Raw genomic sequence first — 22244 nt, 5'->3', positions numbered from 1 at the left:
TTGATAACACCCACAGAAAATGGCTATTCATCAAGCTGGAGGCCTCAGAACTCTTAACAACGGAGTCACAATTTAATTGTGCTCCATTAACTGCAAAGCATATATGGTGAGTACTCCATGCCATTTTTAAATCCTGTTATTTTAATATGCTAAATTAACTATACAAAACATGAGAAAAGAATGCCGTACATTTGTTCAGCACTTAATTGTTTTAGAAACTAGTGCCAATACACGAACTCTTATGTTTTATTACAATCTGTGCCAGAACCCTATTTAGTAAGTACAATGAGAGTTGGCCCTCTGTAGCTGATAAAGCCACTTAGAGAATTCACAACATGTCGGTCCCAGGGTTACATAACTACCATGAAGCAGTGGTGAGGCTCAAAGTCAGCTCTCTAGATTGTTTCATGACTCTTCATTCATGCCAGCTGCTAGGGCTGGAATCTTGAATTTGCAAGGTACATACCTTGTGTCTTGAACATGGTTTCCTCATCTAGAAAATGGAAATAATAGTACCTTGTCCATAAGATTGTGGAAAGGTCTAAATGAGATACCATGTGTGAAATGCTTAGTACATGCCTATAAAGTACTTAATGGATATTTACACTGCAACAAGCAATGATAAATGTAGACAGGTTACCTCAACAGCCAGTAAGAAGAAAACCTCTTTCAGTAGGCTACAGCTATGTTTAATTTGAATATAATAGAAACACAAATTTAATGAAGTTCAATAGAAAGTTAATGTCTTAAGAATAAAATAAATGAGCAATATTTTACAAACCAATTAGAGTTTGGGGCTACTCCCAAAAAAGAAATCTCACACTACCATTCACAGCAGGCCAACTGGTAAGCAGAAGCTTGCTTTCTAAAGACAGCTATTTAATGTCGTTAGCATTGGGGGCTTGGTACAGCAGTAGTTTCCAAATAGCTGTGGGATGGAGAGGAACTTGCCAAAACAATGAGGAAAAAACACTCAAGAGCAATAATGACTCCACAGGGTCCAAGTGAGATAGATACTCAGAACTGCGAGGCTCACTTGGGTGTGCAGAACTAGGCTTTCAAGTGAAAGACACGTAAGTACCTGCACAAGTCTATGGTGTTCCAACCTGAACCTTCTTTAAGATGAGCTCAGATATTAACAACTTCTCCAAGAAATTTTCTTGCCTCACCAAGATAGAGTGAGTTATTCTGTTTAACCAATCTAAACAGCATGATTGTTCTACAGAGTATTTGTATTACATATGACAAACGTATGTGAAGTCATTTAAACAGGCAGGGGTAGAAGAAGCAAGAAGGGAAGATGCCTGTGATCCTGTGATCAAGGTTAGGCAGTAAGTGTATGCCCTGGAGTGAGTGTCAAATGTTAGCTATAGATCTGGTGTTGCCTCGGTTGGTATCAGTGTCCATGAGTCTCCCATGTCAGTATCTTGGGTTTAATTAGCATCCAACATTTAAAATAGATATTCTTCATACAGCAACTTGTACTTAAAAGTAAGCCAACCACTTGAACTGGTGCTGAACCCAAGGAAAAGCCCTCTTTTCCACAGTGGAGGAGTAACTGCCTTTGTAGGGTGTACTGAGGAATGGACTGTTGTTCTCCAGTGTAGTTTATTCACCTCTCACTCTGCATCTCCCTCCCCAAGATGCAACTCCCTTGTGTGGGTCACCTTAGTGCTCCTCAGCAAAAGGACTCCACAGTCCTTCCATCGGCAGCTTGCACAATGCATGACACAGCATAATCATCTAACAAATAACAGTTTCAAGAGTGAATGAATTAAATTAACTTCAATAGACACCTAATGACCATCTCCCTTGTGCTGAGCACAGACTTAAGTGCTTGAGCTATGGAGATGAATAAGATACTATCGCTGTCTTCAAGGAATTCAAAGACTAGTTTTAAGAGCCAGACTAGTAAACTAACGATTGCAATCCTAGGTCTACAGATACCTCACAGATGGAAGATGAGGGCAGGGCCAGAGATGCAGACTGTGATAGCCACAGATGATTTTTGGAAGAGGCGATGTTATAGTTAACAAAGACAGAAAGAGCAGGAACTCAAGCAGAAGGGAACAGCCAGGATGAAGGCAGAGCTGTCACCCAAGTTGGTTCATTCAGGACCTACAGGTTGAATGGGGAAGAAACCTGAGATGCTGCAGCTGAGGTGGAGAGGAGCAAATGCCAGAGGCCAGGGATGGGAACTTGGCTCTTTCTGCTTATTGCTTCCTTTTCTAGAACTGAGTAAACACAAGTCTTGAAAGTAACCTTCCCTGGAGGGTAGAGGGGTAATGGTAGGAAACAAAGAGAGCTGGACAGAGAGGAGTAGTGCGTGAGCAAACATGAGATGAAAAATACAGAATGCCCATGAGAGAGAGAGAGAGAGCGAGAGAGAGAGAGAGAGAATGGAGAGAATGCAAAAGGGAGAGAGAACAAGCAGTGTGTTACAGAAAAAGAGAGAGTTTGACCATTATACTATCAAAGCAGAAGTTTTATAAGAGCAACAGGACATAGAAGTGCACAGGCTGTTTTAGGGAAGAGGACTGTTTGGGCCAAGTGGTATACCATGGAGCATTAGGAGGAAAATCACCACCAGGGTAGACCCCACTCTGCCAGAGATGATGCCATTCTCTACCACTATAAAATAATTTGCTTCAGTCATGCACTTTAATGGAAATTGATTTAACGTTTCACTCTGGGTCAATTTCTATAATTAACTACTGTAATCTGCAATCTCAAACTGAGCATGAAATTAAGACAGTTTGAAAATGAAAGCCTTGTGACATCATTATTATTATTTAGCATTTATAAAGTATGTCAAATTTGCAATGTGAGCCTTAGGTGTTCATTCATTACTACAACCACTAATTGCTGTTCCATGACAATATCAAGAGCAACTTTTTACAGTCTTTTTTTATTCCCTGGCAAAGAGAATGTTAAAATAAAAGTCAGTGCTAGGTCCATTTAAGGACCCAGAAATTCTCCTGGAACATTCCTAAGTGCTTTTATGAATAAAGGCTTTTCTAAATTCTCAGGTGAGAATTTGGAATTTATTGTTTCACAAAAGTAAAGATCATCTAGTGAGGCAGTTAACGGTGCTAGATACACTGCACAGGTCCCCAGGCCCCAGACAATGACTCCCAGGGTGAGGTCTGCAGCAGCTGTCAGCAGCTGTGCAGGTGGTCGGGCAGTCCAAATGTAGGCTTTCCAAATGTCTGTGTGTGTTTGGCTTTGCAAAATACACTTTGGCTGCAGATTTTAATCCACAATTAAAAGTAAAGAATGGACTTCAAAAGAAGAAAAGCTACAGCCTTTGGTATTTATCAAGCTCCTTTCAACCCTAGATAAACAAATAACCCAACAAAAATCACTACCAAACCTCTTTTTGCAAAACATAATCCTTTTGAGTATCTGATGAACATTTGGGAATCCTAGTCAGACAAGTTCATACACACTACAATTTTTATTTTGGATAGTTTTAGATAAGTCCTGTGACCAAACTTCTCCTATAGGATTTGGACTCAACGGTAGATAATGGCAAAGGGTAGCACACAGCATACACATAGCATAGGGCTATTAGCTTCAGGGGAATTATGAATTCTTTGTGATTATTTACAGAATTTTGTTTGAATGTGTATTTCATGAGAGAAGTGCCCATAATCTTTATGAATCAAGATATTAATAATAATTGTGAACAACAGCAGCTAACATTTACTAGGCATTTAGCAGATGGTAGGCAGTATTCAAATTATTTTACATGTATTAACATGTTTAACACATGAGTAGTATATTAGGCAGATGTAATTATCCCCATTTGACTGAAAATACAATTAAGGGCACTGAACTGGAGCATCACTGAGGCTGCAGCTTTATCTAGAAATGTCGAATGTCTCTCAAAGCCAGCAAAACTACAGCCTACAATATGTACTGTGTGTAGTATTTTCTCAGTCGTTACCACAGCTGATTCTGTGAGGCAGATATTACTTATCCTGTTTTGCACATGAGAAAACCTAAAAGAGATAAACAAGTTGCACCAAATTATGCGACCAGTATTTCCTTAGGATCAAAAATTCAGTTATTTTTCCTCAATGTTATTCTTACTCCTTTTAATGAAAGAAAAATAGTGCCAGATTGCTCAATAAAAAATGAGTCACTTATTCAAAATACATTCTGGAGGGCCTACTCTGTGCCAGGTTCTTCTTTAACCATTGTGTGTGGTCAGTTGCTAAACTGCAAATGAGACTCTAAAAACAGGAAAAAAATGTTCTATATCTACATCTAAAGTTGCAAACTGTCCTAATGGTTCAGGGAAGGAAATGCTGAGTCTTCTGAGATCACAGGACAGGAACCAGGTAACACTGAGTGGTCAGGGAGGGTATCCTGCGGTACTGACATTTACCCTAGGATCTGAAGGACAGTCAGGAAGACACCATGTAGATTACTGTAAGAGGAATGAAAAGCAAGCACCTCAAGTGAAGAGAATACCATGTGCAAAGGTCAAGAAGAGAACTGGGTACACTTGAGAGACTGAACAGAGCCTAGAGTATGAGATACCTGGAGCTTCAGAGGTGCAATGGTAGGAAATGAGACAGACCACCCTGGCAGGGGACAAATCACGCAGTCTTATAAATGTGATGAGAAGGAGTTTTAGAAGACTTTGGTTTCAAAACATATACACAGACTTCAGGGAAACTGGGAAGAGAACTATGATTTATGCTGCAGCCATAATTGTTTACATTAACTTTGTAAAAGAGGTTTCAAGACCTCCATTTTATGGACAGACTGACTCTGAGAGTTCATGGTCTCAAAGCTGTTAAGCAGTCACAGTTCAAATCAAGGTCATTTTCATGATACCACATGCAGGGCCACCTGACACAGATGGGTGATCTTGGGGTTGCCACTGACACATACCAGGTAAATTTTTTCTGTTAAGGGCTAGTCAATAAATATTCAATTTATGGCTTTGTGGGCCATTCTGTGCCTCAACTTCTCAACTCTGCCATTGAAGCATGAAAGTAGTCATAGACAATAAGTAAATGAATAAGAATGGCTCTGTTCCAATAAAACTTTATTTACAAGAACAAGCAGTGGGGCAGATTTGGCCCACAGCCCAGCATTTGCCAACTCCTGAACCACAGATATACAATGTGGTTCATGTTCGCTGCCCAGTTCACTGGAACCATCACCCTTCCTTCTCTGCATCATCTGATATTTCTTTGATAGCACTTTTCAGATTTTAATGTCTCTTCCTTTGTTGTATCATTTTCTTGCTATCACTGACAACATTAAGGTACCTAAGCTGAAGTGAGTGGTTGATTAAATAAATGCCAATTCTAATACTATTCCTTTCAAACAAAATGTGTACCTTTAACAAGTTCATGAAATTACTTGAATGCCTTTGCTTTATTCTTTTTCTCTCCCTGACATTGGCTGGAAGCTAATAGAAAGACTTCACCAATAAGCCAGCCATTTTGTAACAGTTATTGCAAATGGCTAAGTACTGTACTGCATTTAAAACAGATTGTAGCATATACATTAAACACAGTAAATTCAACTATTGAGTTTGGCCTCTGTTTACTACAATCCAGCATGCTAATTTAATTGCACTGCAGTGGGCATTGCTGATAAAAATCAAGCAAGCATGTTTATATTAGGCAAGATAAGGACTTTTTAAACATTACAAGTTATTTTAATTCTGAATGTTGTTCTTGTTTAAGAATCTGTTTTTGTGGAACTGCCTTTCTCTTTTTTGTTGTTGTTTTTATTTTCCTGCTGAATTCTAATCATGCCTTCTAATCCATTGGCAGACAACGAAGGAAAATAAATGGTGAGGGAAATTAGATGCAGCTTAGATAATTGGTGTTTGTATGCCTGGCTTTAATAAAAATACTCTGCTAAATTAGAGGGGACTCTAAATGGATTCAGTCAATAAGGAAGTGATTCAGGTGAGGAATTCAATCTTGGGCTTTGTTGTAAACTTACAAATAAGCAGACAGATCAGTTCAATTGGGATGAGCTGCTCCAGCTTGCTTATCCACCTTTCGCTTGTTCTTGAAATTTGACATGATTTTCTTTTGTACAAATTCAAACACCAGGATCCTTCCACTAAAGCAAATGATGTACCCCCAACATTGGTACAAGAACAACAGTATTTCTTGGAAAACACTCCCACCTTGCCCTTATAATTTCTTCCAAGGAAAAGATACTCTGGTGAGCTCACAATCCAGCCTGAAAAATCTCATAATCAAAAGGAAATATCTTAAACATTGCCCTTAATACCAAACAACATTTTGGTATTTTTAATAAGTCAAGATAAACCCATTTCTAAAACTGCATGGAAATGACATCTGTTGGGATGAACAATATTTGCACAGAGAGCCAAGTTTCCATCAAGCTTGACCTCTGAGAACAGCTAAGGTGAACCAAGGGAAATGTCTAATTTGTCCTTCATTTATTCTCTTCTGCCTGAATTCTTCACCCTACTTACATCCTGCAATCGTCTCCTTCCTTCAATAAGTAAAATGATACAGAGGATTAACATTTATTGAATGTCAATATTCGTAGGTGCTAGGAATCACGTACTACAACTTACCCTGGGTAAGAAAACTGAGACTCAGCTTAAATAACTTGTTCAAAGGCACAGAGATACGAAGCGATGGAGCTGAGATTTGGACCAAGTCAGTATGACTTCAAAGTCCATCGTCTTTTTACAACCTCTGGCTGCCTCTCTAAAACCAGGGACTTTCTTGATTAGTCAAGAGTCCTAGCTCTACTTAGCTCCTATTTCCAAGCTTCAAGGGCATGCTTCTGAGTCATATTCTGTGCCCAACTATTTCTTGCTTTCAAATCACACTGTTCCACTAAAACGGATCAGAGGTAAGGTATCTATACAGTTTTGTGGACCAATGAGTTCAGTTCTTCACAACTCAGTGTATTTCCTGTTTACTGATAAAAGAGTTGTCCAGAGCTTGTGGTTTGAAATCCCTATTTAGATGGGCCTCTGAAGTGGTGATAATGGCATAAGCATAGGTCCTTGTCTTCAAAACCTAGAGTCTGTCCTGAACTGAGGTAAATGTCCCTACAAGTCCCCTCTCTACAGACTAAGAAACCCCCTTTCTGACATGCTGAAGTTTATCCTATTGCCACATTATTATTTCTAATTCTCAACACTAAAATTCTAATGGAGAATTATGCCACTTAAAACATCACTGTTAATACGGATTTTAAATATCAGGTGATGGAATGGCCTGGAAGGTAGGTCACTCTGTGTGAGTGGCTGCTGGGCTGAGAGAGATGATGGGTCAGGCCCTGGTTCAGTGGGAGAGATCTGTGGCTATCAACAATGCCCACCATGCCAGTGGAGGAGAATCAAATGAAGCAGTACATATTTGTCTCTCTAACTTTGGAGTTACGTAACACATGTTTTAATAATTAGAACTGAAAGATCTAGTCTGTCAACCCTGTGCCTCCTTTAATGGGTTTTACAAAGAAAATATCATACGGTATGGAAACCCAATTCACATCCAGCGTAATCACTACAATCTCATTAATTATGCATATTTGAGTACATCAAAACCAAAACATTTGAATAGTGACTTCCAGCACTAGACAGGACCAAGCCTCTCTCCATTATGAATACTGGTTTTTTTAAACAGGCTTAAATTCCGTGAATGCTGGACCATGTAAATTATAAAGCCTACTTTTTCACAAGATGAGCACTATCTCCTTAAGTTAAAGCTTTTTGAAGTTTATTCTATGATGCATTAGGACTACATAATGCCTCATAAAAAATATCATCTGGTCAAATAGGATGGATTCTAGGTGATGACAGTTTTAGCAGATGATCTGTGTTCTAATTTATAGCACCCTATTTTACTCATTTTCTACAAAAGAGTCAAAGCATTAGAAATTTGATCCCCAGAGAGCTGACAAGAAAGGTGTTCAGGAGCTGGTGATTTGGGTGCTATGTGGCACAGGGAGCTAAAGTCCTTCTCTCCAAAGATACCAATCATTTCACTATTGGGATTATAATTATAAATACCTGCAAAATTGGAAGACTTTGATAATTAAGGATACCAACTATGAATGTCTCAGTCAGTTGCAAGATGGGATATAAAAGCTTCTCCAAGCAAACACTGCAGTTGTGGTTAAGTTAGTTAATAACAGGAAACAGTAAAAGGAAAAATCTGAAGACAGAAATACTGATTGGCACTGTAAGCAGGCACAGGGCACAAGGAGTTAAAAGGACTGAAGAACATGAGATCTGAGAGACCAGTGCAGGCATATTTTTTTAATCTTTTACAGGAACATTTTCCATATCCTTTTGAACTAAGAATCAGAACCACTGCCAGGATTACAAAAACCACTTGGACATTTAGAATGGCAAATGCAAGATTCTTTTTGAGTGGTGTGTGTTTAAAATAGCCCTTGCAAAAACTACTAAGATGTGTAATTTGGCCACAAAGCCATTTGAAGCTAAAAGGCGAAAAAAAAAAAGCAAGGAGATTTTGGTCTTACCCTTTCACCAGGAAGCATGAAAAGGCTAAAAACAAAAACAAAGACAAAAAAATACAATTGCCACTTAAAAAATGAGCTATTAGAATTGATGGGTAAGAAATATTTTGGTAACAAAACTGTCTTCTTAGCTTAACAGGTAATTGCTTTCAAGGCAGGACAAGATACTCATTGTTCATAATGCAATGTCTATACATTATTTCTAATGGGAGTTACATTGGTGCAGATTAAGAATATTTATTGGCACATTCTTTCTGAGCAGTATTTTGTCCAATCATCTCAGACGTATGTCATCTTGATGAATGTGAATATGTATACTCCATCATCATTTGTTGGAGACTTTAATATAGAGAATACCCATAAAATTGGCAACTTGGTGAAGACCCATTTATTAATCTATAAATGGGATGTCTATTCATCTATTGTTGTAACATAATAGTCTCCACAGGATAACTGTTCCTGCAGAAGAGGATAAAAACCTGCTTCTATGGGTGATTCTCCGCCTTTACTCATGATTGACATAAATTAAAAAAAAAAAAAAGAGCTAAGGACCACACGGATTCACATTTCACACCACAAAGAAATGAAGATAAATTTAGTTAATAGCAAAACCCACAGTTTCTGTAAATAACAAATCTAATGTAAGATGAAGGTGGCATATAATGATTCTATGACACTTCATACATCTGTTCGAATAAATCTATTTGATTATTTAGCTTTCTGGAAAAACAAAAGGTAGACAAAGACTCAAATCAAAACCCCTAATGAATAAATACCTGACTGGGAAAAGTAAAAATATAAGCTTTCTGCTAAGATCTTAATATGTTTTAGCTATTTATTATACACTAAAATTTATATTAAAATTGTTGTAAGTAAAACTATTTTAAAAACACAAGTATGCATGTCTTCTCATAACAGAGCTCACCAGTATATTTGTGAAAATGATCTTACTGCCAAATTTCTTTGAGAAAACAAGCTCCCAATTTTGCCCTATAATCCTACTTTTCTTTCTGTTCATCCCAGAAAAATGACCTCCAACCCCAGATTCTTAAACTCCAAATAGGTCATGGAAGATAATAGTATTCTTTAGCATCAAAATGTAAATTCACATATATTGAGAAAATAAATACAACAAACTCCAAGAAAGTTACCCATGACAACATTTGTAATTCTAAAAATCAACACTCCATTTGAACTAGGGTTTTTCTAGAGCCCCCAGGCAGGATGGTGCCTGGTGCTATTAAAGATCAGGAAGGAAGGAATCTACAGAATTCACTTTACATCTACAAGCAGCAACAGATGTCACTGTCACCAAAAACATCTTCAGCTGTAGACAATATTCCAAAATTACTGATATCAATGTCTGACCTTGCTGTAATCTGTTGTGCGGATGTCCGATCTATTTATCTAGCTGTTCAGCAAATGTCAGAATACCATGTCTGGAGCAAATCAAAAATTGGCAAAGCACTCCCTACAGCCTGCTAGGAATGAAATGTAACAAAGCTCTTTTCACCTCAAAATGTCTAAATAACTAGTTGGCCACACCCTCTCCCACCTGCGTTAACCTTCTGTAGACCTCAGAGTTCGCAAGCTGATAGACTCCCTTCAAAGGGATTCTGGAATAGTCTATCCCCATGTTCAATCAACAATCAAAAGGATATCATTTGGGACCTGTTTGTGCTGTAGATCTGTGTGCTTCTCCAGATCTTTCCCCCTCTCCACCTTCCTCCTTTTGGCCAAGGAAGGCTGCCTCTATGGGCTACAGCAATAGGTTCCTTCTTTTCCCACCTGGCATGTGGGAAGCCTGGACCAGAGGAGAGGGAAGTTGGGGGGTTCATACTCTTTCAGGTCTCTCCCAGCAAGGTTGTTTTGAATGGCTGTGTCCCTCCACAAAAAGTCACTGATCATGGATAAAGAAGATGTGGTACATATACACAATGGAATATTATTCAGCCATAAGAAGAAAACAAATCCTACCATTTGCAACAACATGGATGGAGCTAGAGGGTATTATGCTCAGTGAAATAAGCCAGGTGGAGAAAGACAAGTATCAAATGATTTCACTCATCTGTGGAGTATAACAACAAAGAAAAAACTGAAGAAACAAAACATCAGCAGACTCACAGAACCCAAGAGTGGACTAACAGTTACCAAAGGGAAAGGGACTGGGGAGGATGGGTGGGAAGGGAGGGATAATGGGGAAAATGGGGCTTTACAATTAGCACACATAATGTAAGGGGTTGGGGACATGGGGAAGGCAGTATATACAGAGAAGGCAAGTAATGATTCTATAGCATCTTACTACGCTGATGGACAGTGACTGTAATGGGGTATGTGGGGGGGACTTGATAATAGGGGGAGTCTCATAACCATAATGTTGTTCAAGTAATTATACATTAATGATATAAAAAAAAAGTCACTGATCATCTTACAAAAGCCTTCATTACAGACTTTTTATTCTGGTCAAGTAACCAACCTCTTTCCTCTTCCTTGGTTTAGGAATATAAAAGGTCCCAGGTTGCTTTCTGTGGTTGCTGTACTTTCTCTTACGGTTCCTGTATCCCCTACCCACACCCTCGTTACCAATTCTTATGGAAATAAACTCTCCTCCATTTACCAGGAGTTGACTGAGTCATCATTTCCTGGTGACACTGATAACAACATCTTATTTTAACCAACCCAGCTTGAATTTGAGAAAATCCAATCATTAGAATTTTCTAGAACTTGAACATTAATTTTGTTTAGTTTTCTCCTCTCTACAACATGTCCATGGTTAAGAGTTAAACAATAAAATAAGAGTAAAGAAAATAAAATTGAACACTCTCAGCTCAAGCAGTTTAATGAGTATAATCAAACACTTTCTTTGGTTCTTTTTGGGAGGTGGCTAACACCTAAGAATCTGAAATTATTGTTCATTAACTGTCTGGATCTACAACCAAGGTAAAGACAGAAAAAGGAAAAAAAGCCAAATGTTTTATTATCTTGGGTCCTGTCCATTATAAATGACAAATGATAGCCTGTTAGGTGAAAACGAGCTTCTCAGCACTGACGTGGCTTCATCTGGTTTATTAGCTGTGAACAAAAACTGAGGAAGGCCCATCTAGAAGGTCACTTGCAAACCTCATTTTCAGTATAATGAAAGATGGGCTCAATCAGTCCAAATCTACATGTGGCCTACCAACCTGTCTAAAGAAGGAACACAAGTAACATGGGGACAAACCTGAAAAGATGGTTAATAAGTAAAAATTGTAGGTATGCAGCCTTGGACAAAAAATTAGTTTAATTTCCCTGAAATTTCAAAGACCCAAGTACAAGTTCTGGCCTTACATTTATCTCAAAAGTCACATCCATTTTGTCAAGTAAATAAACCATATCATTGAACTGTTTAATAGTCAACAATAAAATATACTCCAATGGAATATATATAGGATGGCTTAACAACCATAAAAAAACATGGGGAAGGAAACAGAAGCTTTCAAATTACATAAGTTTCCAGGCTTGAGCAGCACATGGTAAGGCTGGGCATAAAGACATACTGAAGTCCACTTGATACACACAAGTACTTGCTTTCTTGACAGGCTAGACCTCCCTTTTCTCTTCCCTACACCTATAACTGTCCTGTATTCCCTGAAATAAAGACAAAATTTCCCTTCTTTGCAGAAATCCACCTTACCCATGCCCCTCAACAAGGGATTGTTTCATGAATGTGTATTTTCCTTTGTGCTAAATCTAAAAAGCAGTCTTGAATCTACTTAATGCCTGTTTAGGTCCTACCAAAGTAGAAGCTCCTTGGATTGACAGACACATTTTTATAAATGCCTTGAAGTATCTCCTTTTTATTTCTTTTTATTTTTAAGATTATTCTGAATACCCTAAATTTTCATTACAGGAACCTTGGGAGTGTGGGAGAGTCTTCTGAGTTGTTCAAGTCTAGCTAAGGTCATTCCTCATGTGTCTTGTTTACCCTGACTGATTGACACTTTCCACAATGCCCATTCCTGCCACACAGTGTGATCTGTAGTTTCCTTTCACACCATGTCATCTAGCTACACTGTCAAGTTCTTATCAGCTAGCTGGAAGGATAATATTGGCCCAGGTGTGTTTGAGATGAAGAATTCCTCTCAGTTTCATGCTGTGCTTCTTAAGGGCTGCCTTTATAGATGCATGGGGGCCTTGAAGTTGGAGGTACCTATTATGGGAGACTATATTGACTGCTAAACTACAGCGTACTAGTCTTTAATTGGAGAGAGGGGTTGCAAATTCAACACCCTTGAGGACCAGGTAGGAGAGAGTAAAGGAGTAAAGACGGCCTGGATTAAGACAATAGAAAATAGTTTGACATGCTGGAGAAGACATGCTTTTTTCTAAAGAGGCAGTTGCTACATAATCCATCCAACTTTTCCCATAGGAACGTGAGCCTAGTGTGCCCAGACATTTGCACTTACGCAAGTCAGAAATCTGGATGTCTAATGACACCCAGTTTACTAAAGAAAATCTATCTGAGAGCTGCATCTGTCCTCGGAGCTTTACAATGGTAGCTGCCTCACCTCCCAGGCATATTGGCGCCCTGAAAGATGCTTTTAGACCAGCATGCTCCTTTCCTGCTGCCACCTTCTCCACAGTTCTGGGATTTTTCCTCTCTCCCGAAGTATTTTAAATCTCTGCATATAATGAAATATTCTGGGGGAAAACTTGTATGTGTGAATGTAGGGATATAGAAAAAAGCTATAGAGAGAGAGTAAAAATTAAGCAAGTTTGATGAGATAGCAGCAGGATTTCTTAGGCCAAAGAAGGAATGAAGAGTTTCAGAGTATGAATCCCCATAAGGCAACAACACTGCTTATGTCAGAAACAGTCGCTGACACTTATTGATCACCTTTTTTAGATGCCAGGCACTTTTCTAAGTATTTTAGATGGGCTGACTGACTTATATCTAACTACGACCCTATGAGGAAAGCAATCATTTTCCCTACTTTACAGATGACACACAACTCAGATGTTAGGAGGTTTCCCCAAGGTCACACACCTAGAGAGTGACAGACTCTAGCCTGGCTGCAGAGTTACTATGCCATATTGCCTGTCCTACCCTCTGGCCCCTCAACACCTTCAGTCACCCCACTGGAGTGACATGGCACACGCCCTTGGCAGAGCCTAGATTATCTTTTGTACACACATAAATCCAACCTGAAGGGACAAATCCTTTCATGAATATTATCTTCTGCAGTGGTTTTAAAATCTGTCCACGAATTCTTTAATATCCTCCCATCAATGTGGAGAGCTGAAATTTCCTGCTCTTGAGTGTGGGCTAGACTTAGACATTCACTTTAAATGAAGAGAATCTGGTAGAAGTGAGCATTTGCACATTTTGAGAACAGGTTACAGAATACACTGGGGCCTCTTCTTTACTCTCTCTCTCTCACATCACTCACTCTGGGGAAAGCCCATTGCTATGTCCTAAGGACACTCATGCAGCCTAATGAAGGGTCTTATCTAGTAAGGAATTGAGACTCCTGCCAATGGTCATGTGAGTGAGCCATCCTGGAAGTGGCTCAAGTCCCACTCAACCAAGTCTCCAGATGACAGTAAACTGGGTTACTTTATGATGACACCTCATAAGAGACTCTGAGGTTGAACCACCCTATAAATAAAATCCAGGTGTCATTTATCAAATAATTAGAGATTTAATTATTGGCTCACTGGTAGTCAAAAGTAGAGCTCAGTAGGGTTTAAGGAGCTTTATTAAAAATATGATGAAACTCTTTCATTAGAATCTATTTAACACTTGAATTGACCGTAGGTCATTATATAAACATGCATTATAGTTTTACTCTTTACTGACTGCATATTAGATTTAAGACTGCCATCCCTTGTCATATTATGTTATACTAAACTGCAAGTCCTAGGGAAGTGAACATGGATTTATATTTTGTAATAAGATGATTTTTAAAAATTCTATATGTAGAAAAATTCCACAATGTGATGTTGGTTTGGAACATGCTACCTATTTTATTGATATAATAGAATTTGATATTCCATTACTATCCTATTCTCTGAAAAGAGTATTTAGGTTGCTTTCTAAAAAGATCTGCTACATATACCTGAAGTACAATGTGTGTTAAACTATAAGTTCTCTGTAATTAACATCACAATTCCATCTTTAAAAAATTCCAGGAAATAAATCTGTTAAGTACATTGTTAAGTATGGGACTAACCATATACTTCAATCAATTTAATGATGAAATCTACTCAAACCTCTGACAGTTCTGATTGTGCTGTTTAATACAGACTCTCAAAAATTATTAAAATATGTGGCCTACTGTTATAATAGTGAGTTAAGGCAAGATCAATATGAAACTTGACCATGACAGGTATCCACCAGAGGCCACTGTAATTCAGCACAGAGAAGGAATTTATAATCAATCCCTGTGGGAAAAGTATTATTTCGTCCACTTAAAAGTGGAGCTCTTGTGAATTGGAGGGAAAAAAATGATTAAGACAGCTTTTTTGATTCTCTGAAGAGGAAGATTCAAAGGATAAGAAAGATGAGTTAAGAAAGGATGAGTCATGAAAAATCTAGGCAAAGAAATTGTCTCCAGGAAGAAAAGCGTACTACCATAAAATGTTAGACGTTTCACCAATGTAAACATAAATTTTCAACATACTTAGTTTAATTTTGTGCTTTTCCATAAATGTTTCATTTGGCAATGACATTAGAAATAATTAAAGATTGAGATAGCCTAGAAAGTGCCATAGTAATCTCATTTTCAAGGCAATCATCATTGCTAGCTGCCAAACAATGCCAGGGTTTAGAAAAGGGGTGGAAAAACTGTACATTTGCAGTTTTTTTCCTTTAAACAACTTTATTCAGAACAAGTACCTTCTCAAACATGGAATAATTCACATAAATTCATCTAGCACTGCATTCATATTGTATAACACATTTCTTAATAATGGTGCTACATGATGCTTACAATACCTTTCAACAAGGAACTGAACCAGCTTCTCTAAACTAAAAAAAGAAGTAGAAATGAAAATCTGATTCTTTAGTAAAGCTTAGACAATGATGGTTGGATCCCAAATAGGAGATCTTTTATAAGAATGAAGGCTGAACAATTTAACACAGAACCCACAGATGTGTATTCTTTGCCCCTCTCTCACAGCAGAGTAAGGTACCTTATGTCGTGTAGACAAGCTGAGGAGATTAATGAACCATGAAATCTTAGAGCAGGACCAAGAGGTCAGCTAGCTGCAGCTTCAACCTTTTCAAAAATAAGGAGTTTCCTCCTTTGCAAGGTGGCCCATTCCAAGGGTAAGGCTATAACTGTTTCAGAATTACTCTTTAATCCTTATATTGAGGGGCCTCATCTAACACACAACAAAATGTTGCTCTGGTTCTTGAGGTCAAAAAGAAGAGGCAAGATACAAAGGTAAATAACACATGATTTTGACTTTGAGGAGCTATAAAATCTATCCATGTGATTCTCATTCTGATCTACAAGTAATGGTTCTATCAGTTCCTAGCTACGTGAATTAGGGAACTTCTCTGGGCCCCAGTTTCTTTGTCTTTAAAATGGAAGTAATAACAGCATCTGCCTTGCAGGGTTGATGCCAGAATTAAATAAGATAATTCAAGAAAAACATTAAGCCTCATACCTGGAAAATAGTAAGTACACACTAATTGCTAACTATTATTGCTAGGCACAGTTTACTTAACAAATAAGCCATTCAACCTTTACAAAATTCCTGTAAGGTACGATTTGTTATCACTATTTTTAGAGATAGGAGAACTGGGGCTCAGACTGGTTAAGTAGCTTGCAAGGAAGAGCAGCTAGTTAGTGGTCGGACTAGGGTTTCAACACATGTTTGTCTCACTAGAAAAGCTTTAGCTGCTACAAAGCTGAACTGCTTTGATGAAAAGTAAGGTGAATTCCTATTTCATGTGACAGTGCTGACACACACTGACAAGGGCTCTCTTGGGTTCCCAACTTTCCCTTTCTCTGGCCTAAATATAATCTAGTGTCAAAAGCTAACCACAAGACCTCTCCCTTCCTGTCCATAGAAGGCAGGGAGTCCTGGAGGTGGAGATGGAGGCAGACTCTGAAATGTGAAGCCCCCAAGCCCTGTTTCTAGTGGACTGCCTCCCAAGCTGTTCAGACCTCTCTGTCTGGAGCCCGTATCCGCCTGGCTAACTGCCACCTCTGCCATTCCTGCACCTTCAGCAGTTCCTCAGAGGATAAGTACAAATGGCCTGGACCCATCCTGGTAAAATAAAGAGCAAAGAACAGGGAGCTCTGGCTCCAAAGCGAACTATCTAGTGGGAATAATGGCACACAGCTGAATGCAATGGGAAATATATTTAAGTGATAGTAACCTTCCTGATTTTGCATCCTTTTAAGTAGCTATGTGCCCTTCATACACATTAAAAAAATCTATACATCAAGCAAGGGACAGGATACTGCTTCACACCACTCCACCTTCCAGGTTTCTTGCTTCCATGTATTGCAAAAGCATAATTCGGTCAGCTATCCTCCAGCACTGAACACTCACTATGCCAACCCAGGCACTGTGCCAGCCCAGGGCTTAAGAGCCTACTAACCTGGTACCACCATAAAGGAAGCTGGCATTCTATTCAAATCAGCTATTGTTTTCTATTTATAGCCAGTTTGGAGAAACTAATTAAAATAGCTCTAAATCATGTCTTTAATTTCTTGAAAAAATACCTGTCACACCCCAACTTATAACACTAGGTCAGAGGTTATCTTGGTCTCTTCTGATAAAGATCTTCTATTCTTTTCAATTTGCCTTTGAGAAGATGTATTTATGCTTATTCATTAGGAAGCAATGTAAGAACCTGGCCTCCAAAATACATGTGAATCAGACCATCCAATTGTCTGCTCTGAGAAATGTGGCTGAGATCATGAACTATAACTTAAACAAAAATTATGTTCCTTTAAAAAGAGACAGTTTCCTTCTAGATATGCTTCAGTATAGCTAAAAAGGCCAAAAGAAACAAATAATTTAAACTCAAATCTTAGGTGATTGCTCCTTAAAGTATTATATGGGGAATATATTCTCCCAAAAGTTAATGAGAAGAGAAATAAATGTTGATTTGGTTCCCAATTTTTGACAGTATGATTTGCAGGTTCCTGTTCCCTGTCAAAAACAAGGCCTCTCCAAATAAGTGTTCAAACTAATTTACAATGATTTAAAAACTGTTACCAGTAAGAGTCACTGTATGAATAAACAACAGCAGGAAACAAAAAGATAACTGATGAGGTGGGTAAATGCAGAATGCAAGGATGCATGATCAGAGAAAACAAATCAAAAGCTGCTGAACCGAGCAAGCCACTCCAGAGGGATGTGTACTTCTTTAAGATGATTAAGAAAAGCTAGCGGAAGACAGCAGACATTGGGAAGGCAGGGATGGTTTGAGTGTTTCAAAAAGAGAGCCAGTTAGCATGTATTAAGAGTTCATGTAGAAGCTGTGGGCACTGATAAAGGCTGCAACCCTCAGTTAATAAAATTTATTATTATCACCATGCAGAAACCTATTTGTTTCCAAGGCAAAAAGTACCCGTTTGCCATCCTAAAGTCAGAAGAAAAATAGGGAAAATGCCCTGGGTTAGAAAAAGGAAAATAGAATTGGATTTATTCCAAGGAGACCTGCAATCCAATGTAAGGCCAAAACTAGGGCACTTTGCCTAGAAAGCATGCAAGGCAATGGGCTGACCTTACTAAAATGTACTGACATAAAAATTGTGTGAGATTTTCTTTTATAACAGTGCAATGTACCATAAATAGTAGTAAGTAAAGAAGAAAATAGTATAGAACAATGTTTTCCAAAATGAATTAGGCTGTCTACTGGCAAATTATCTAAATATTTTCCTTTGTTTGATTTTATCTCTGGCTGCAGGAGAGGTGACAGAAAGAGTAAATAATGCAAGTGGGAGGGATTTATTCAGCACAAGTGCAAGATAGGGTGAAAAACAGTAAATATCATTTCTTGCTACTAACTTAAAGAGATCCACACACCACAAAGTAAAACTACCAACCTTTTTCTATTAATTTCTTTAAGGGGGAACCTCAGAAGTGTCACTCAGTCTCCTGTGCAACAACATGGCCTAGATACATGCTAACAAGTCCTATTTTATATTTCTAAAAATAATCCTCCTTTAGGCAGGACAATACAGTAAAAATCAAACAAGCAAAGAACTAGATAAACAGCACACATACACACACATGCTTGTTGTATGTTCCAACAAGAGATTAATAAGAAGCAAGGATATTACCTTTTCCTGTTCCAATGAAGTGAGCCTGGTTTCAGGTTCAGGCACATATGGGTCTGCCAATAATGGTAACACACATAAACATGTAACATCTAAGCATAGTTAACTTTTTGTAAGGGCATGCCTGTGTCAGGTATTATGCACATCATGGGCACTAGGATCTTTCATCTTCACAAGTTGACTCTCAGGTGTTGACACGAGAGGGCATGGGAGTTAGTTTTTGCCCAAGATCCTACAGCTGCTTGATGTCCAGCTAAAACTTCAATCCAGATCTGCCTGACCACAAGTCCAAACTCTTACCCAACCTAGCACACTGCTTACTACATCCATGACCCAGTGCCTTGCCACCTCACGGCCCCCAGACTTCACTACTAGGCACAACGTAACTCCAGACATATGCTAAAAGGAGGCCTTTTTATATGTCTTAAAACAATCTTCCTTTAGTGAAAAACAAACAAGCAAAGGAGCAAGACACAAAGCATTTCACTAGTAGTCAGCTGGGAGACTTGATCTTCACTCTGCCTAGGTTAGGTATGGGACCTTGGAAACATCTCTTCATCTTTCCTGACTTCACATGCATCATCTGTTTCAGAAATCCCAGAGAAACATTCCTGCACAAATGTACTAAAGGCAGAATCAAGCAGTATGTGCCCAGGCAGTGACCATCACCAATACGACGCTGCTGCTTTTATTCCACTATGACATGTTTACATAAACTTCTTAGTGCTACAAAACGGAGAGGTGATAAAGCAATATTCATTGGAAGAATGAGGAATAGAAACTCAATGTTTTGTTATTTAGTGTTACATATCTAGGTCAAATTTGGCTTTTATGAATAAATGAAGATTGAGAAAAAGAATTGCAAATTTGAAAGAGTTTAATTAGAGTATAGAGACACTGTCAGGAGAACTGAATTGCATCTCTGGCATAAACTGGACTGTAAAAATAATTAAAATGGGCTTTTAAAAAGCCTATTTGGAGTTATGTTGAGGATCTAAATATTTCAATGAGAAGCATTTCCCATTCTTAGAGTTAAAGCAATGAAGATTTGCACATTAATCAGTCTAAATGTATGTATATTTTTTCAAAGTAGGGAATTTACTCAAATGAGGCAAATAAATGCAAAATGGGAGTGAGCATCTGCCAGCTCTACTTAACCCTCAGAAACTAAATTTCAAAACTTGGTTTTTTTACCCTAAATAGCCTTGAAAGCAATTAAGACAGGGACATTAAAGGAAAGAACATTCAACAGATATTCACTAAGACCCTACAATGTGTCTAGCACTGGGTTGAAATGTGGGGACAGAGCAAGTTGGTGACAAGAAAGTCGTATCAGCCTTTGCTGATTTTATAATCCATTGGTGATCTTCATCTAGAGAAAGCAAGGAGATTTCAAAGGCACAGCTCAACTAAGAGTATCTCCTTATAAATGGTAAAACTCCCATTGAATACCTACTTCACCATTTACTTGGGATGATATGTAGGAGGTGAAGACCATGAATTTTTACTGTGTGCACATCTTATCAAAGGGTGGGCAGCTGACTTAGCATCTGTAAAGTTTACACTAAATAAGCTTCATCTACACCAAAGAGAATGCTCAACAGTCATAAGTTCATGAGCATATCTGTCACATCAGGCTGAAGCCTTCAGTACTGAGAAAGAGAGGTATGAAGGAACCAGTGCTTTTGGAGACCAGTTCATTACACTGAAGAAGGCAGGTTTCCTTGGCCTGGGCTGCCAAAGCTGATTGGGTCTTACTGGATGAAGACTACTCTAGTCCAGACACTAGAATTCCCTCTTCCTTCCACCCACTAACTCATCTTAGCCCTCTCTTTGCCTGGCCCTCGACTCTGTCTTCCTCATCTCTCCGTCACCTCTTAGAGCACAAATATCCACAATACATGCTGCCTTTGACAATATTTGCTTGGGTTTCTAACCCCCATCCCCAAGATTTTATAAAGACCAGGGCAAAACTCCCTAATTTCCTCAAAGATAAATGCCTTTAGACATATTAACATTTCTGACATCAGGATTCATGCTAGAACAAATATCTTCCTTTACTGGAGATTTTATCCCTGAAATACTGTTAATAAACAGTGGCATACCTTCCAATAGTGGGGATTCCAGAACAGAGGAAACACTGCATTTCTGTTGCTTAGGTCCTGACCAACAGCAGGTCCCACACAAATACTAATCCATACTATATACCATAACCATATTGCCCTCCACTTCCTCTAATTCTTAAAGGCTCTAAATGATCTCATGTGTTTGGGTCCCAGTCAACTTCAGAAATTGACAGGTGCCATGATTTTGTTTTCTCTATACTCAATCTTCAATAATTGCTTTAGTGGAATATAAAAGCAAATAATGCCTCACTGAGAAAGACCACTGAAGACAATCTCTAAGGATATCTTTTGTCACTGGTAAATGTAGTCTCATCCACCTGGAATAATCTTATAATCCACTAAAACATTTCTATATAATTCCTTAATCTCTATAATATAAAATGGCGAGGGAACTCAGTTCACTGGTACTAGAGAAGAGGAGAAAAAAAATAGGGATATGAGGTCAAATTTATCACTTTTTCACATTAATCTGATTATACTCTTGATCTCTCTTTTCTGTTAACAGGGACTAAAGAATTCTATATCATCCCAATTATCAGCCTTTGGATTTACTCCAGTTATCAGTGTCCCTCCTAGAATGATGCCTCTGAACTGCCACTCTCTGCAGGTATTTATTGCTCAGAGGAAATACAGGGAAGTCTTACAGAATGCAGACTATGGTGCAGAATTGCCAAGGTTCAAATTCTGGCTTTATAACATAGTAGTTCTGTGGTCTTATGTGAGTTATGAGACTCCTCTAAGCCTCCTTTCTTTGGCTATAAATAGATAATAATAATAATGCCACCACTACCACCACAATTTTCACTACTCTTGTTGCTCAATGGATAATCCCAAATGAACACTGCATCAGTGCAACAATGGAGAGGGAAATGGCGACAGCTTTCCTTAGCCTCCATGATTTGGACCCTTCTTACCCAGCTGAGTATCTTACTTACGATCCCACTTCTTTCCAATCAGAACAGTCTCTTTACTGTCTTCTCCTGCCTGATCATCCAGCCTGAAAGGCCTTATTCTTTCTCTTCCACCACACTTCTGTTGCTTTCAAGAATCTTCTCATCATGCCTAACCAAGGCCTTCAACCAACGATCACCTCTCCCTTCTCCTCACTTTAAGTCAGATAATCATTTCATACCTGATTAAGTGCTCTGTTAGTTTTAAATTCAATGCCATATAAGTTTACTATGATTTATAGCTTCTTAACTGACTCATGAATTTAACTTATCTTTCTAATTACTGGGTGAAGAATGTCCTATTCTTAAGTAGCACTGCCATCCTGCACTGAGCAACATTCTAGGAACTGAGAATATTCTAAAATTTAGTTACT

The 22244-nt window shown here is 38.4% G+C and overlaps 1 protein-coding gene across 1 annotated transcript in view; it reads right to left on the bottom strand.

Annotated features, from left to right (window-relative positions):
* SUCLG2 (succinate-CoA ligase GDP-forming subunit beta) overlaps positions 1–22244 on the bottom strand; it is a 288180-nt gene that overhangs the window by 25983 nt on the left and 239953 nt on the right. The gene's annotated exons all lie outside the window — the stretch shown is intronic.

The sequence above is a fragment of the Manis pentadactyla genome, chromosome 1, assembly GCF_030020395.1.
Source record: "Manis pentadactyla isolate mManPen7 chromosome 1, mManPen7.hap1, whole genome shotgun sequence".
Lineage (NCBI taxonomy): Eukaryota > Metazoa > Chordata > Mammalia > Pholidota > Manidae > Manis > Manis pentadactyla.
Note: the sequence above shows the minus strand (reverse complement) of the source record. Positions and strands in the feature narration are given on the sequence as shown.